The sequence below is a fragment of the Coregonus clupeaformis genome, chromosome 20 (assembly GCF_020615455.1).
Source record: "Coregonus clupeaformis isolate EN_2021a chromosome 20, ASM2061545v1, whole genome shotgun sequence".
In the NCBI taxonomy this organism is placed as follows: domain Eukaryota; kingdom Metazoa; phylum Chordata; class Actinopteri; order Salmoniformes; family Salmonidae; genus Coregonus; species Coregonus clupeaformis.
This window is the reverse complement of record NC_059211.1, coordinates 17,786,697-17,803,537: the sequence shown is the minus strand read 5'-3', so window position 1 is coordinate 17,803,537 and position 16,841 is coordinate 17,786,697. Positions and strand designations below refer to the sequence as shown.

General features: G+C 40.6%; 1 protein-coding gene across 1 annotated transcript in view; it reads left to right on the top strand.

The window, feature by feature from the left end:
• wdr18 (WD repeat domain 18) overlaps positions 1-16,841 on the top strand; it is a 131,882-nt gene that overhangs the window by 24,673 nt on the left and 90,368 nt on the right. The window lies entirely within an intron of this gene.

The window sequence follows — 16,841 nt, the reverse complement described above, 5'->3', positions numbered from 1 at the left end:
TACCTCTAACTTTCTTCATACTGGACACCGAGACATAAAAAGAGTATCCACATGTTCATCTGACTCTGGGAAGTAGATAAAGGGCCTCATTGCTTAAATGTACATTTTACATTTACATTTTAGTCATTTAGCAGACGCTCTTATCCAGAGCGACTTACAGGAGCAATTAGGGTTAAGTGCCTTGCTCAAGGGCACATCGACAGATTTTTCACCTAGTCGGCTCGGGGATTAGAACCAGCGACCTTTCGGTTACTGGCACAACACTCTTAACCACGAAGCTACCTGCCGCCCCGGTGGTTAATCAATGTTCTCCTGTGGCATGTCGGTGGGGAACCCATTCGCTCCTCCTTGCACCAGTAAAGCACAGGTCTGTCCTGGCTTTATTGTCACTGGGCAGACTGTGCTTTAGCCGTCACTTGTATCTCATTTTTGTAGTCTATTTAATTCATGGCTGCCCAGCTTAAAGTAAGTTTGATTATGTAAGGGATAATCGAGGGACTATGCGTTCTATGGAAAATAATGAACGATGTGGAAGGTCAGGTGTTTTCCAGGACGTGCTAGCAGAGTGGCACTAACCTTCGGTGGAGTTGCATTATTTTCCAGAGAACACATCGAGCCCCTAATTAATTATCCTGCTTATACCAAGGCTATATTTGCCGCTAGAAATGTGTTCAGCATCCACTGAAGTAGCTAGCAAGTTTACTAGCTAGCTACGGTAGTTGCCTTGGTAACCAAACAGACTTGCTAGCTTAGCTAACCAATCAGCTCTCATATAGTAGCTTGCTATTATGAAAATCGAATTCAACAATGCCAATAATGTTTTCAATTCGACTTTTGCTTTCAAAAGCATCTCAAACATAGAACATGTAAGGGATATTCAACTCGGGGCTATGCGTTCTATTGAAAATAATGCAACTCCGTGGAAGATTTGTTCCACGACGCGCTAGCGTTCCCGTTTATACCATGGCTATAATTCAACAGATTTGTCACTAGAAATGTGTTCATTTGCCGGTAGAAATGTGTTCAACATCCACTGAAGTAGCTAGCAAGTTTACTAGATGGCTACAGTAGTTGCCGTGGGAACCAAACAGACTTGCTAGTTTAGCTAACCAAACCATCAGTTCAAGCTTGCTATTATGAAAATCAAATTCAACAATACCAATGCTGTTTTCAATTTGACTTTTGCTTTCAAAAGCAGCTTAAACAAAACATGTAAAGATTAACTATAGCCATTGAATTCTACGTAAGATTATAAACTGGGTGGTTCGAACCCTGAATGCTGATTGGCTGACAGCCGTGGTATATCAGACCGTATATCACGGGTATGACAAAACATGTATTTTTACTGTGCTAATTAGTTGGTAACCAGTTTATAATAGCAATAAGGCACCTCGGGGGTTTGTGATATATGGCCAATATACCACGGCTAAGGGCTGTGTCCAGGCACTCCGCGTTGCGTCGTGCTTAAGAACAGCCCTTATCCGTGGTATATTGGCCATGTACCACAACCCCTCGGGCCTTATTGCTTAAATTTACTTCATAGCCATTAAATTATCTACTTCATTTTCGAACGTTGCTATGGGGACAGCCAAGCAACTGAAGTGATGGATTTGATTTCCACTTTACTTCCCTACTGCAGCACCGGTGGCAAACTTGCCAGAGTAAATTATTTGTAGGAGTCCAAAAAGTAAAGTAAACAAGTGTAATTTTATATTTATATATTTATTTATATGTTCACTAACGTTAGCTAGCTCTACTAGTAGGCCAGTCCTGTTGTGATAAATAACCTTAGTTGTGGTGTCAAGAGTTAAGTATCGGGCCATCCACCAAGCAATAACGAAAACTATAATGATAAACTATGGGCTACATAACTATAAAACGTTGGTGAGCATCCACACTAGAGGAAAGTTTATCGTTTATCGATCTGCAATCCTATACCTGTCAATCAACTGATCAACGCATCCTACTGCACACTGCCTATTTATAAAAGTGGTGTAAACACAAGACCATTCAGTGCTTTCAGTGTGTTCATTGTCATAGTGACAACTGCAAATAATACTTCCATGTTACTATATTATGAAAAATAATGTAGTAACTCGTATTTAAATTTAGCAATTCAACAACAAACGCTGTTCTATTGGCTTTTGACAGCTCAGACGTGTCCCCCACGGGGTGAGATCTTGCGTGGAGCCCCAGATCGAGGGAGATTATCAGTGGTCTAGAATGTCTTCCATTTCCTAATAATTGCTCCCACAGTTGATTTCTTCAAACCAAGCTGCTTACCTATTGCAGATTCAGTCTTCCCAGCCTGGTGCAGGTCTACAATTTTGTTTCTGGTGTCCTTTGACAGTTCTTTGGTCTTGGCCATAGTGGAGTTTGGAGTGTGACTGTTTGAGGTTGTGGACAGGTGTCTTTTATACTGATAACAAGTTCAAACAGGTGCCATTAATACAGGTAACAAGTGGAGGACAGAGGAGCCTCTTAAAGAAGAAGTTACAGGTCTGTGAGAGCCAGAAATCTTGCTTGTTTGTAGGTGACCAAATACTTATTTTCCACCATAATTTGCAAATAAATTCATTAAAAATCCTACAATGTGATTTTCTGGATTTTTTTTTTCTCAATTTGTCTGTCATAGTTGACATGTACCTATGATGAAAATTACAGGCCTCATCTTTTTAAGTGGGAGAACTTGCACAATTGGTGGCTGACTAAATACTTTTTTTCCCCACTGTACTTATTTCCCTCATTAAAATGCAAATCAATATATACATTGGGGAAAAAAAGTATTTAGTCAGCCACCAATTGTGCAAGTTCTCCCACTTAAAAAGATGACAGACAAATTGAGAAAAAAAAAATCCAGAAAATCTCAAACAGTCACACTCCAAACTCCACTATGGCCAAGACCAAAGAGCTGTCAAAGGACACCAGAAACAAAATTGTAGACCTGCACCAGGCTGGGAAGACTGAATCTGCAATAGGTAAGCAGCTTGGTTTGAAGAAATCAACTGTGGGAGCAATTATTAGGAAATGGAAGACATACAAGACCACTGATAATCTCCCTCGATCTGGGGCTCCACGCAAGATCTCACCCTGTGGGTTCAAAATGATCACAAGAACGGTGAGCAAAAATTCCAGAACCACACGGGGGGACCTAGTGAATGACCTGCAGAGAGCTGGGACCAAAGTAACAAAGCCTACCATCAGTAACACACTACGCCGCCAGGGACTCAAATCCTGCAGTGCCAGACGTGTCCCCCTGCTTAAGCCAGTACATGTCCAGGCCCGTCTGAAGTTTGCTAGAGTGCATTTGGATGATCCAGAAGAGGATTGGGAGAATGTCATATGGTCAGATGAAACCAAAATAGAACTTTTTGGTAAAGACTCAACTCGTCGTGTTTGGAGGACAGAGAATGCTGAGTTTCATCCAAATAACACCATACCTACTGTGAAGCATGGGGGTGGAAACATCATGCTTTGGGTCTGTTTTTCTGCAAAGGGACCAGGACGACTGATCCGTGTAAAGGAAAGAATGAATGGGGCCATGTATTGTGAGATTTTGAGTGAAAACCTCCTTCCATCAGCAAGGGCATTGAAGATGAAACATGGCTGGGTCTTTCAGCATGACAATGATCCCAAACACACCGCCCGGGCAACGAAGGAGTGGCTTCGTAAGAAGCATTTCAAGGTCCTGGAGTGGCCTAGCCAGTCTCCAGATCTCAACCCCATAGAAAATATTTGGAGGGAGTTGAAAGTCTGTGCTGCCCAGCGACAGCCCCAAAACATCACTGCTCTAGAGGAGATCTGCATGGAGGAATGGGCCAAAATACCAGCAACAGTGTGTGAAAACCTTGTGAAGACTTACAGAAAACGTTTGACCTGTGTCATTGCCAACAAAGGGTATATAACAAAGTATTGAGAAACTTTTGTTATTGACCATATACTTATTTTCCACCATAATTTGCAAATAAATTCATAAAAAATCCTACAATGGGATTCTCTGGATTTTTTTTCCTCATTTTGTCTGTCATAGTTGACGTGTACCTATGATGAAAATTACAGGCCTCTCTCATCTTTTTAAGTGGGATAACTTGCTCAATTGGTGGCTGACTAAATACTTTTTTTCCCCACTGTAACATTATTGACATGCGTTTTTCTGGATTTTTTTGTTGTTATTCTGTCTCTCACTGTTCAAATAAACCTACCATTAAAATTATAGACTGATCATTTCTTTGTCAGTGGGCAAACGTACAAAATCAGCAGGGGATCAAATACTTATTTCCCTCATTGTATTAGGCCTAGTATAAAAAATGATACAAATAAATGTCCTATAGCTTTTATATAGCTTTTCCTAGGATTTCACGAGAAGAGGAATGGCCTATTGCGGAGAGTTTTGCGTGGCCTATAGCCCAGGGCACGCAAGGACCAGGATTGCCTACACCTGCTATAGCCTGTTGCGCATGAGAACAGCTGGAAGAGAGGCTAGTGATGTGTAGCCGAAGTAAGAAGCTAAATATTAGCTAGATATTAGGCCATTCATTAGGAAAATATTAGGACTAAAGGCTAAATATTTACCAGTCAAAGTGCAAGAAAAAAAGTTAACAAATTATGAAATGGCAGATCTGTAGTGAGTCCCTATAGGCTGCGCTCTGTGGTCCCTGGACACGCAAAGCTCCACTATTGACTTGGCCTAGGCCTACATTTTTCGACAAGAAAATTAGGTAACACTTTACTTAACACCCACTGTCATAACCATGTCATAACAGCCGACATGACTTGTCATAATATGGTCATAACACTATGACCCATATATTTACACCTGTTGTGACATATATTGTTATTTTATGGCTGGTTATGACACCTACGTAAGAGTGTCAACCCACATTTATTCAAATGTGTTTTTTCCCTGCCAAGAAGTTTACTTTAGTTTTGAAAAATGTTCTTAAATCATTTGTTGTAATTAATTATTTACAGTCATGTTTTTTAATCATATTTTAAATAACTTGTAGAAAATACACTCTTACACAATCTGTAACGGAATGACCGAAAAATCTGTAACAGAACTACAGCAATTGAGTTGGCTAAAACGGGAAATGATAGTCACAAACCACAGTTGTGCTGCTGTCCTCCCTTCCAGTGGCATACTGCATTATGACCCTCCTGTGTCACTTTACTTGGACTAAGAAAATACATTTTATGACACTGTCAAGAAGCCTATAGTATACATGCCCATTCATCAGTCAAAAAGAGGGTGTTGTCCTGCTCCTGAAATCTGATGCATTCATCCCAGTCATCAGCAACAGAACATTGGGGTAGGTGCATCTGGCATCAATGTGTGTGCAATTACAATCATAATTTGAATATGGTCAATAAAAAAATAAAAAATAAAATATATATATATATATATATATATATACACACACCGGTCAAAAGTTTTAGAACACCTATTCATTCAAGGGTTTTTCTTTATTTTTAATGTTTTCTACATTGTAGAATAATAGTGAAGACATCAAAACAACACATATGGAATCATGTAGTAACCAGCAAAGTGTTAAACAAATCAAAATATATTTTATATTTGAGATTCTTCAAATAGCCACCCTTTGTCTTGATGACAGCTTTGCACACTCTTGGCATTCTCTCAACCATCTTCATCTGGAATGCTTTTCCAACAGTTTTGAAGGAGTTCCCACATCTGCTGAGCACTTGTTGGCTGCTTTTCCTTCACTCTGCGGTCCGACTCATCCCAAACCATCTCAATTTGGTTGAGGTCGGGGGATTGTGGAGGCCAGGTCATCTGATGCAACAATCAATCACTCTCCTTCTTGGTAAAATAGCCCTTACACAGCCTCGAGGTGTGTTGGGTCATTGTCCTGTTGAAAAATAAATGATAGTCCCAAAAGCGCAAACCTGATGGAATGGCATATCGCTGCAGAATGCTGTAGTAGCCATGCTGGTTAAGTATGCCTTGAATTCTAAATAAATCACAGACAGTGTCACCAGCAAAGCACCCCCACACCATAACACCCCCATTTCCATGCTTTACGGTGGGAAATACACATGCGGAGGTCATCCGTTCACCCACACCGCGTCTCACAAAGACACAGCGGTTGGAACCAAAAATCTCCAATTTGGTCTCCAGACCAAAGGACAAATTTCCACCGGTTTAATGTCCATTGCTCGTGTTTCTTGGCCCAAGCAAGACTCTGCTTTTAATTGGTGACCTTTAGTAGTGATTTCTTTGCAGGAATTCGATCATGAAGGCCTGATTCACACAGTCTCCTCTGTACAGTTGTTGAGATGTCTGTTACTTGAACTCTGTGAAGCATTTAGTTGGTCTGCAATTTCTGAGACTGGTAACTCTAATGAACTTATCCTCTGCAGCAGAGGTAACTCTGGGTCTTCCATTCCTGTGGCGGTCCTCATGAGAGCCAGTTTCATCATAGCGCTTGATGGTTTTTGCGACTGCACTTGAAGAAACTTTCAACGTTTTTGAAATGTTCCGTATTGAGTGACCTTCATGTCTTAAAGTAATGATGGACTGTCGTTTATCTTTGCTTATTTGAGCTGTTCTTGCCATAATATAGACTTGGTCTATCTTCTCTATACCCCCCCCTACCTTGTCACAACACAACTGATTGGCTCAAAACATTAAGAAGGAAAGAAATTCCACCAAGTAACTTTTAAGATTTGTTAACTTGTTAACTACCTCATGAAGCTGGTTGAGAGAATGCCAAGAGTGTGCAAAGCTGTCATCAAGGCAAAGGGTGGCTATTTGAAGAATCTCAAATATAATTTGATTTGTTTAATACTTTTTTGGTTACTACATGATTCCATATGTGTTATTTCATAGTTTTGAGGTAGTTACAATGTTGAAAATAGTAAAAATAAAGAAAAACCCGTGAATGAGTAGGTGTTCTAAAACTTTTTACCAGGTGTGTGTGTATGTATGTATGTATGTGTGTGTGTGTGTGTGTGTGTGTGTGTGTGTGTGTGTGTGTGTGTGTGTGTGTGTGTGTGTGTATATATATCTCAGCAAAAAAAGAAATGTCCTCTCACTGTCAACTGCATTTATTTTCAGCAAACTTCACATGTGTAAATATTTGTATGAACATAACAAGATTCAACAACTGAGACATAAACTGAACAAGTTCCACAGACGTGACTAACAGAAATTGAATAATGTGTCCCTGAACAAGGCACCTGCAAGTTCCCAGACATTTCTGGGGGGGAATGGCCCTAGCCCTCACCCTCTGATCCAACAAGTCCCAGACGTGCTCAATGGGATTGTGATCAGGGCTCTTCGCTGGCCATGGCAGAACACTGACATTCCTGTCTTGCAGGAAATCACACACAGAACGAGCAGTATGGCTGGTGGCATTGTCATGCTGGAGGGTCATGTCAGGTTGAGCCTGCAGGAAGGGTACCACATGAGGGAGGAGGATATCTTCCTTGTAACGCACAGCGTTGAGATTGCCTGCAATGACGACAAGCTAAGTCCGATGATGCTGTGACACACTGCCCCAGACCATGACGGACCCTCCACCTCCAAATTGATCCCGCTCCAGAGTACAGGCTTCGGTGTAACGCTCATTCCTTCAACGATAAACGCAAATCCGACCAGCACCCCTGGTGAGACAAAACCGCAACTCATCAGTGAAGAGCACTTTTTGCCAGTCCTGTCTGGTCCAGCGATGGTGGGTTTGTTCCCATAGGCGACATTGTTGCTGGTGATGTCTGGTGAGGACCTGCCTTACAACAGGCCTACAAGCCCTCAGTCCAGCCTCTCTCAGCCTATTGCGGACAGTCTGAGCACTGATGGAGGGATTGTGCGTTCCAGGTGTAACTCGGGCAGTTGTTGTTGCCATCCTGTACCTGTCCCGCAGGTGTGACGTTCGGATATATCGATCCTGTGCAGGTGTTGTTACACGTGGTCTGCCACTGCGAGGACGATCAGCTGTCCATCCTGTCTCCCTGTAGCACTGTCTTAGGCGTCTCACAGTACGGACATTGCAATTTATTGCTCTGGCAATATCTGCAGTCCTCATGCCTCCTTGCAGCATGCCTAAGGCACGTTCACGCGGATGAGCAGGGACCCTGGACATCTTTATTTTGGTGTTTTTCAGAGTTAGTAGAAAGGCCTCTTTAGTGTCCTAAGTTTTCATAACTGTGACCTTAATTGCCTACCGTCTGTAAGCTGTTAGTGTCTTAACGACCGTTCCACAGGTGCATGTTCATTATTGGTTTATGGTTCATTGAACAAGCATGGGAAACAGTTTAAACCCTTTACAATGAAGTTCTGTGAAGATATTTTGATTTTTCAAATTATCTTTGAAAGACAGGGTCCCGAAAAGGGGACGTTTCAAAAGTTTGGGGTCACTTAGAAATGTCCTTGTTTTCGAAAGAAAATTATTTATTTTTCACCATTAAAATAGCATCAAATTGATCATAAATACAGTGTAGACATTTTTTATGTTGTAAATGGCTATTGTAGCTGGAAATGGCTGATTTTTAATGGAATATCTACATAGGCATACAGAGGCCCATTATCAGCAACCATCAGTCCTGTGTTCCAATGGCACGTTGTGTTTGCTAATCCAAGTTTATCATTTTAAAAGGCTAATTGATCATTAGAAAACCCTTTTGCAATTATGTTAGCACAGCTGAAAACTGTTGTGCTGATTTAAAGAAGCAATAAAACTGTCCTTCTTGAGACTAGTTGAGTATCTGGCGCATCAGAAATTGTGGGTTTGATTACATGCTCAAAATGGCCAGAAACAAATAACTTTCTTCTGAAATTCGTCAGTCTATTCTTGTTCTGAGAAATTAAGGCTATTCCATGCGAGAAATTGCCAAGAAACTGAAGATCTCGTACAACGCTGTATACTACTCCCTTCACAGAACAGCGCAAACTGGCTCTAACCAGAATAGAAATAGTGGGAGGCCCCGGTGCACAACTGAGCAAGAGGGTAAATACATTGGTGTCTAGTTTGAGAAACAGGCACCTCACAGGTCCTCAACTGGCAGTTTCATTAAATAGTACCCGCAAAACACCAGTCTCAACGTCAACAGTGAAGAGGCGACTCCGGGATGCTGATTTTCTAGGCAGAGTTGCAAAGATAAAGCTGTATCTCAGACTGGCCAATAAAAAGAAAAGATTAAGATGGGCAGTCTGAGATGACTTTTTCTTTGCAACTCTGCCTAGAAGGTCAGCATCCCAGAGGCGCTTCTTCACTGTTGACATTGAGACTGGTGTGTGTTATTCTTTTCAAGTGAGTACACAATTATTTGTAGTCTTGCTTTTCCTGGGACTCCACAAGATTTAAGAGGAATAGCCGTGGCAGCGGAGAGGCCAGGTGCGTAATTGCGAAACAGATCAGACACAGGCTTGAGATGTAGCCTATAGCCTAAGTTAGAAGCCTATGCATATTAACCCATAATTCATAAGCTCAATGTTAGGCTTAATATTGTAGTGAATATATCCAGTCTTTACACAGCGAAAAAGAATAATAATTTCATCACATAATAAAATCTTAGGTAGGTAGCCTACACTGTGCGCTCCCGAGGCTGCGCTGAGTGCACTCACTCCCAGTCCCCATGGGTACACAGCTTGAAAAACGACCCTATTCTTTAAGAACAACACAATGTAATGAAGAATGTTATTATTGTTTTCAAGTGAGTAGCCTACAAAACTCTAACCTGTAAAATGCATAGCCTATGTCATTTGAATAACTGCTCAAAAGCCTGGCGTTTTGAACGCATATTCATTTCGAAATAACTGCATCTAGCCTGCGTGATTGGGCAACCATTTGGATCAGTTATCGGATTTTTCTCAGCAGTTTAGCCTATAAGGTCCAGGCACATTAGCAGGCCAGTAATATGGTGTATTCTTTTCAGGATGTATCCGCTAACAGAAACATGCTAATGCATGGATTTCTAGGGGCGCGCATATGAATTATGAGAATGCGGGACCGCGGAGGAAGTTGTATCTAGAGTTTCTGCGTTTGGCTTCCGTGTTTTTAAAAGGGTTCAAAAATGTGGAAATAATACCCGCTCTAGAATGCCCTTCTAACCAATCAGAATCAAGTATTCAACAATGCCATGGTATAAACACAAACTATTTTCTTCTGTACCAAACAATTATTCATCTTGTTTCTCTCCATCATAGAAATGTGGTTTGTTACTATCATCTTTTGTGTGAGGTGAATTGAGAACCTATGGCACGTTCTGCCACCGCCGAAAGTTTTCATTTGTTTTTGACAAATGGGCATCCTTGCCACAGGAGGGTTTTCCGTGCCAACCTTTTTCCAGTTTGCCCCCATAGTAAAGGCATGCCAGTCTGCCTGGAATGCAAATATTAATTAAGTGATGAACTGAAGCAGTGTAAAGGGAGAGAGGCAACCCAAGCCCTGGTGCTCTGTGTGTTTGATGTCCGTTTCTCTCCTCTCTCCCTTCATCCCCCAGTGTGTGGAGCTACTGGAGCGTGTATGTGTGTCCGATGCAGGGCATCAACTACTCTGATTAGCTTTTTGACTCCTGTGCTGAGTGACTGACTGACAACCAGCGGCTCAGTGAGGAATCACTCCCAGGCTTTTATTTAGCCAGCCAGACAGTGTTCCTATTGATTTGTAACGGCAAGCCATCTTTGCAAATATAGAAAAACATATCTGTTTGTAGAGGTCAAATAGAAGTAGTCTCTGGACAATATATTGCGTTGGAGTTGTACTGTAAATGAGTCGAAAATGATGGGCAGGAATACAATGGACGACAATATAGCCCCAGTGGAAATCAACCTGTTAAAGTAAATAAAATGATCAGCCCCTCACCCAGACATCAATAATGAATGCCACTGGCTTATGCATTTAATTAAGAAGATGTAATCTCTAAACCCTGATCAATATGATTAATCAGTCATGCTCCCGCAGGGTATTTCCCCCATGTGTTTGGAGTACTTACTAGAGCTCTCAGAAATGGTAGATGATGCGCTAAAGCCTTGTACCTAGCCTCCGCATCACATCATGCCAATAATCTGCCAGTAACTCATACCCTCTTGTCTATTACTGCTTTAATCTAGTCTACTGTAGGCTAAATCATATTTTCATTCAACATTTAGGACCACTGGCACAGCTATGCCTTATCTTTATGTAATCAATAGAATGATAACTGATAAGTGCCTTAATCATTTTTTAATGCACCTCTCTAGTTACGGGGTTTTGGGGTCTATTTTATGGCCAAAAGTAAGAGCAGTTGTGTTGGAAATTGAGTAAGCAATCTCAACGTCTAGTAAATCAAAACAAATAAAATCTCAAGGTTATGTTGAATATAAAACATCTGAATTCTCAGCATTCTCACCCTGCAGCCTGGAAGGAAGCCGAGAGCTAGTGCTTTGGTTGACCAAAACATCAATTGGCCTTTGCACTGACTTCACGCTATAGGTATAATTGGGATTGCAGATATGTTGGTGCTGCACTTGTTCCGTTGCACAGCCTTGCACTAACAAGTGATATTTTGCTAAGGTAAGAAGCTAAGGTTGCAGTTGTTATGATGGCATGCAGACTTGGATGTGAATCATGTATTCTCATCTCTGAATGCATTCCCGTTAATTAGGTCTACCCCTCTCAAAATCCAATTAATATAATATACATTCAATACATTCGTTATTTTTTATCCACACACATCACTTTGTGTTTAAGTCACTGCAGAATGCATATTGAGTTTATTACTATTAGTATCAGACACATTGTGTCAACTATCAGTACAGTGAAAATGTCCACTATATTTACCTGCCTGTAAGCAATTTCTTCTGACTGAGCCCCCCATCATTCATGCAAAAAGTAGCAGTATCCAACTATACCTAATGAGATTTGATCCTAATATACTGAGATAGGGGTACAGAGTTCATGTAGTCCATGCTGTTCTACAGTGCATTGGGAAAGTATTCAGTCCCCTTCCCTTTTTCCCCATTTTGTTACGTTACAGCCTTATTCTAAAATGGATTAAATAAAAAATCTATCTACACACAACACCCCATAATGACAAAATGAAAATAGGTTTTTACAAATGTTTGCAAATCTATAAAAAATCTATTAAAAACTAAACACAAATACCTTATTTATATAAGTATTCAGATCCTTTTGCTATGAGACTTGAAATTGAGCTTAGGTGCATCCTGTTTCCATGGATCATCCTTGAGATGTTAATTACAACTTGATTGGAGTCCACCTGTGGTAAATTCAATTGATTGGACATGATTTGGAAGGCACACACCTGTCTATATAAGGCCCCACAGTTGACAGTGCACATCAGAGCAAAAACCAAGCCATGAGGTCGAAGGAATTGTCCGTAGAGCTCCGAGACAGGATTGTGTCGGCACAGATTTGGGGAAGGGTACAAAACATTTTCGGCAGCATTGAAGGTCCCCAAGAACACAGTGGCCTCCATCACTCTTAAATGAAAGAAGTTTGGAACCACCAAGACTCTTCCTAGAGCTGGCCGCCCGGCCAAACTGAGCAATCAGGGGAGAAGGGTCTTGGTCAGGGAGGTGACCAAGAACCCGATGGTCACTCTGACAGAGCTCCAGAGTTCCTCTGTGGACATGGGAGAACCTTCCAGAAGGACAATCTCTGCAGCACTCCACCAATCAGGCCTTTATGGTAGAGTGGCCAGACGGAAGCCACTCCTCAGTAAAAGGCACATAACAGCCCGCTTGGAGTTTGCCAAAAGGCACCTAAAGGACTCTCAGACCATGAGGAACAAGATTCTCTGGTCTGATGAAACCAAGATGAAACACTTTGGCCTGAATGCCAAGCATCACATCTGAATGTCCTTGAGTGGCCTTGCCAGAGCCCGATCGAACATCTCTGGAGAGACCTGAAAATAACTGTGCAGCGACACTCCCCATCCAACCTGACAGAGCTTGAGAGGATCTGCAGAGAAGAATGGGAGAAACTCCCCAATTACAGGTGTGCCAAGCTTGTAGCGTCATACCCAAGAAGACTTGAGGCTGTAATCGCTGCCAAAGGTGCTTCAACAAAGTACTGAGGAAAGGGTTTGAATACTTATGTAAATGTGATATTTCATTGTTTATTTTATTTTTGCAAAATGTTCTAAACCTGTTTTTGCTTTTTCATTATGGGGTATTGTGTGTAGATTGATTGAGGGGGGGAAAAAGCGATTTAATCAATTTTAGAATAAGGCTGTTACGTAACAATGTGGAAAAAGTCAAAGGGTCTGAATACTTTCCAAATGCACTGTATCGCCAAGATGAAGAGTCATATTACAAATGATCTGTGAACAACATCAGGCACCTGCTCTGAGCTGGACATCATTTTGAACAAAGTCCCTGCCCATGACTTGTTCAGAATAATTTTTTACAGGATGTACAGTATTTTATTCAGCAGTTCGGTCACATGCAATTTAACAAAGTAAATGCTTGTGGCTCATGTCCAATAGCCACACCAGCAAAACAAAATGGAAACGCTACCTCCAAATGTTTTCAGTTGGAGCAATTGCAGCTCTTTTAACAAAAATCATCATAATAATAATAATATGCCATTTAGCAAACGCTTTAATCCAAAGCGACTTACAGTCATGCGTGCATACTTTTTTGTGTATGGGTGGTCCCGGAGATCGAACCCACTACCCTAGCGTTACAAGCGCCGTGCTCTACCAGCTGAGCTACAGAGGACCACAACATCATAGTTGTTTAACATGCAAATTGTCGATCAATCCATTATATTCCATAGTTTTGAAAGGAATTAGTGTGAAGTGATTTAGCCCATATTGTATAGATATAACCATAGTTGGATAAATTGCAGAGTGGAGCTCTGATTATCTTGACTCACCTTTTTTCCCCCAGTGGTTTATAATTAATTGACAGGCACGGGTTGTCTCTTCCATCTCTCTGCTTCTTTCATCTTGAAAGTCTCATCTCCCCTGTGGCAGGAGGAACAGCCCACCAGCTTCAGAACATGTTTAAGATGTAGGCTAACATCTTTTTTTATTATCAATATTTTTGACTTTATATTTAGGTTCACCAAACATTTTCATACTTAAGATTTTGTGCATGGGTTAATGTTATTTTTGTAATGCAACACAGAGCCCTACTTTCCATTTTCCCTCTATAATTCTATAAAGTTTGAATTATTGTAGCATGTTTTGGCTCAGTCAATAGTGTCCCTTCATGACGAATAGCTGGCAAACTATTTCCATTAGAATAAATGCTAAAGTAAACTGTAAATGCAGAACATTAACCTTTGTCTTACTCATGTGCTTAACTTTAATGCTATTCCTAAACCATCCATTGGGTTATATCATTCAAATGGACTACTTTACATAACATCTACCATTTGCAGTAAATGAACTTAGCACAAGAAACAACTTTAAAATACTCAACTTTCAAGCCTCTAAACTGATGAAAATAACCTTCATACATGTGTTTTATTAAAATATATAAGTAGACAATATGCACGCGTATAATGCTTCCCAAAGTCTACCTCACTTATATTGAGTCTCATTGTGCAGGATGCCATGACTCGCTCTCTTTTGCTCAATTCTATTACGTCTTCCCTCCATACCAAATTTGTCAGCGGCTCGTAGCGTCATGTTCAATATCATCAGCTGCTCTATAGTTTCCAGGCTGTCAGTCTCCACAGATAAAGTAATTCCCCCTGTCCGATGACTGGGAGTGATCGTGTTGGCTGAAGGAGAAGGAGACGGCATGCCAGAGAACAGGGCTTGTTAGCACGAGGCAGGTTAGGCTATAGACAACTTTCAGTAGCCCCCCTCCCTCCCACCCCTATGACAGACTGTGAATGATGAGCCCCACCATTCCCTCTAATATAGACTCAGACTCAGCAGGGTAGTGTCTTGGAATAGAGGACGAGAGATGGGAGGGGGTGTTCTGAATCATTTCATATCTTATTTTGTGTTTTTTTTAATGTTTGGTGCACTCCTGTTTTTGTAATTCCATGACTGGGTTGTGCAGATGCCTAGAAGTTGGCTTTGTTCAGACCTTCTGGCTCTCAGGTTTTTCTCTCCAAAGAGCCGTCAGGGTTTTTCTTCAAGCCGTTAGCAAAGTTTCTTTTGATAAATGGTGCGATCAAAATCAATTTGATTATAGTTCTACCAAAGTGAGCGCATATACTTTTCATGTCATCAGTTATCTGTCTTTTTCATTACTTTATTTTGGAGTTATTTTGGAAAAAACAACAAGAAAAGTATAGGCAATATGGTCACACCTGTTGTAATCATGCATCCATCCATCCATATCTGAACTAAAGTGCATTTGGAAAGTATTCAGGCCCCTTGACTTTTTCCACATTTTGTTACGTTACAGCCTTATTCTAAAATTGATAAAAAATACAAATAAATCAGCAATACCCCATAATGACAAAAAAAACAGAAATACCATAGGTGCATTCCATTGCCATTGATCATCCTTGAGATGTTTCTACAACTTGATTGGAGTCCACCTGTGCGAAATTAAATTGATTGGACATGATTTCGAAAGGGCCTAAGCACACAGCCAAGACAAGACAAGAAATTCCCCAATTACAGGTGTGCCAAGCTTGTAGCTTCATACCCAAGAAGACTCGAGGCTGTAATCGCTGCCAAAGGTGCTTCAACAAAGTACTGAGTAAAGGGTCTGAATACTTATGTAAATGTAATATTTCAGTTTATTTATTATAAATTAGCATAAATATCAAAACATCTGTTTTTGCTTTGTCATTATGGGGTATTGTGTGTAGATTGATGAGGAAAAAATACAATTTAATGAGTTTTAGAATAAGGCTGTAACGTAACAAAATGTGGAAAAAGTCAAGGGGTCTGAATACTTTCTGAAGGCACTGTATTTCATTTTCAATACATTTTGCAAACATTTTTAAAACATGTTTTCACTTTGTCATTATGGGGTATTGTGTGTAGATGGGTGAGAGAAAAAATATATTTAATCCATTTTAAGTTCAGGATGTAACACAACAAATTTTGGAATAAGTCGAGGGGTATGAATACTTTCTGAAGGCACTGTAAGTGTGTATAGAAAATAATTATATTTCATGCTGAAACCCACCAATGGTTTGCACTAAGTTGATGGTTTATATTTAGTATAACGTTTTACAGCTTTGTCATCCTATTTCCAATTAAAAAATGTGATTTAATTATTTCATATTTTACATGTGATAAGGCCGCACAGAGGGCCAGAGATAATTACAGACGCCTGTGACAATGTAAAGTACCCAAAAGGGCCACTAGATGTCTTGTAAAAAAATTAACTATCTTTGAAAGATGCCAACATTTTTGTAGTTTACTGGTGAACTTAGAACGTTTCCAGTAATATACCCTCCCTTTGCAATCCTACTCATATCCTAAATGAACACCAATCAGGTGGGATTTAACGAGGAAGGGGACAATGCAGAGGTCATGCTGAAGCTGTCCATCAGGACAGTTTTACTTCTTTCTGAAGGATGCTGAACTCGCATAAACCAAATGGCCACGTGTATAGTCGTCCATCTCATATGGACCTTGTCGAGCTTATGTAGCCCACTTCCACCATGAGAGCTCATTAAACAACATGTTTTAAGCTGCCGATTGGTTGGCATGGTCATCAATTGTCTGCACACACTGAGAAGACAGCAGTTTTGGCCATCCTATCAGAGAAGTAGTTAATGCAATATAAAGTAGCTGAACACAAGTCACCAAACCTACACCCCTTTACGTAAGATGCTTTCCAGTTCCAAAATCAGTTCCTCAGCAGTTTTCTTTTTCATTTCGGCACTAGCTGTAATAATGGATTAGCTCAATGAATGGCCATCAAGATCTTGGCAAAAAAATGTGTCAAAGGC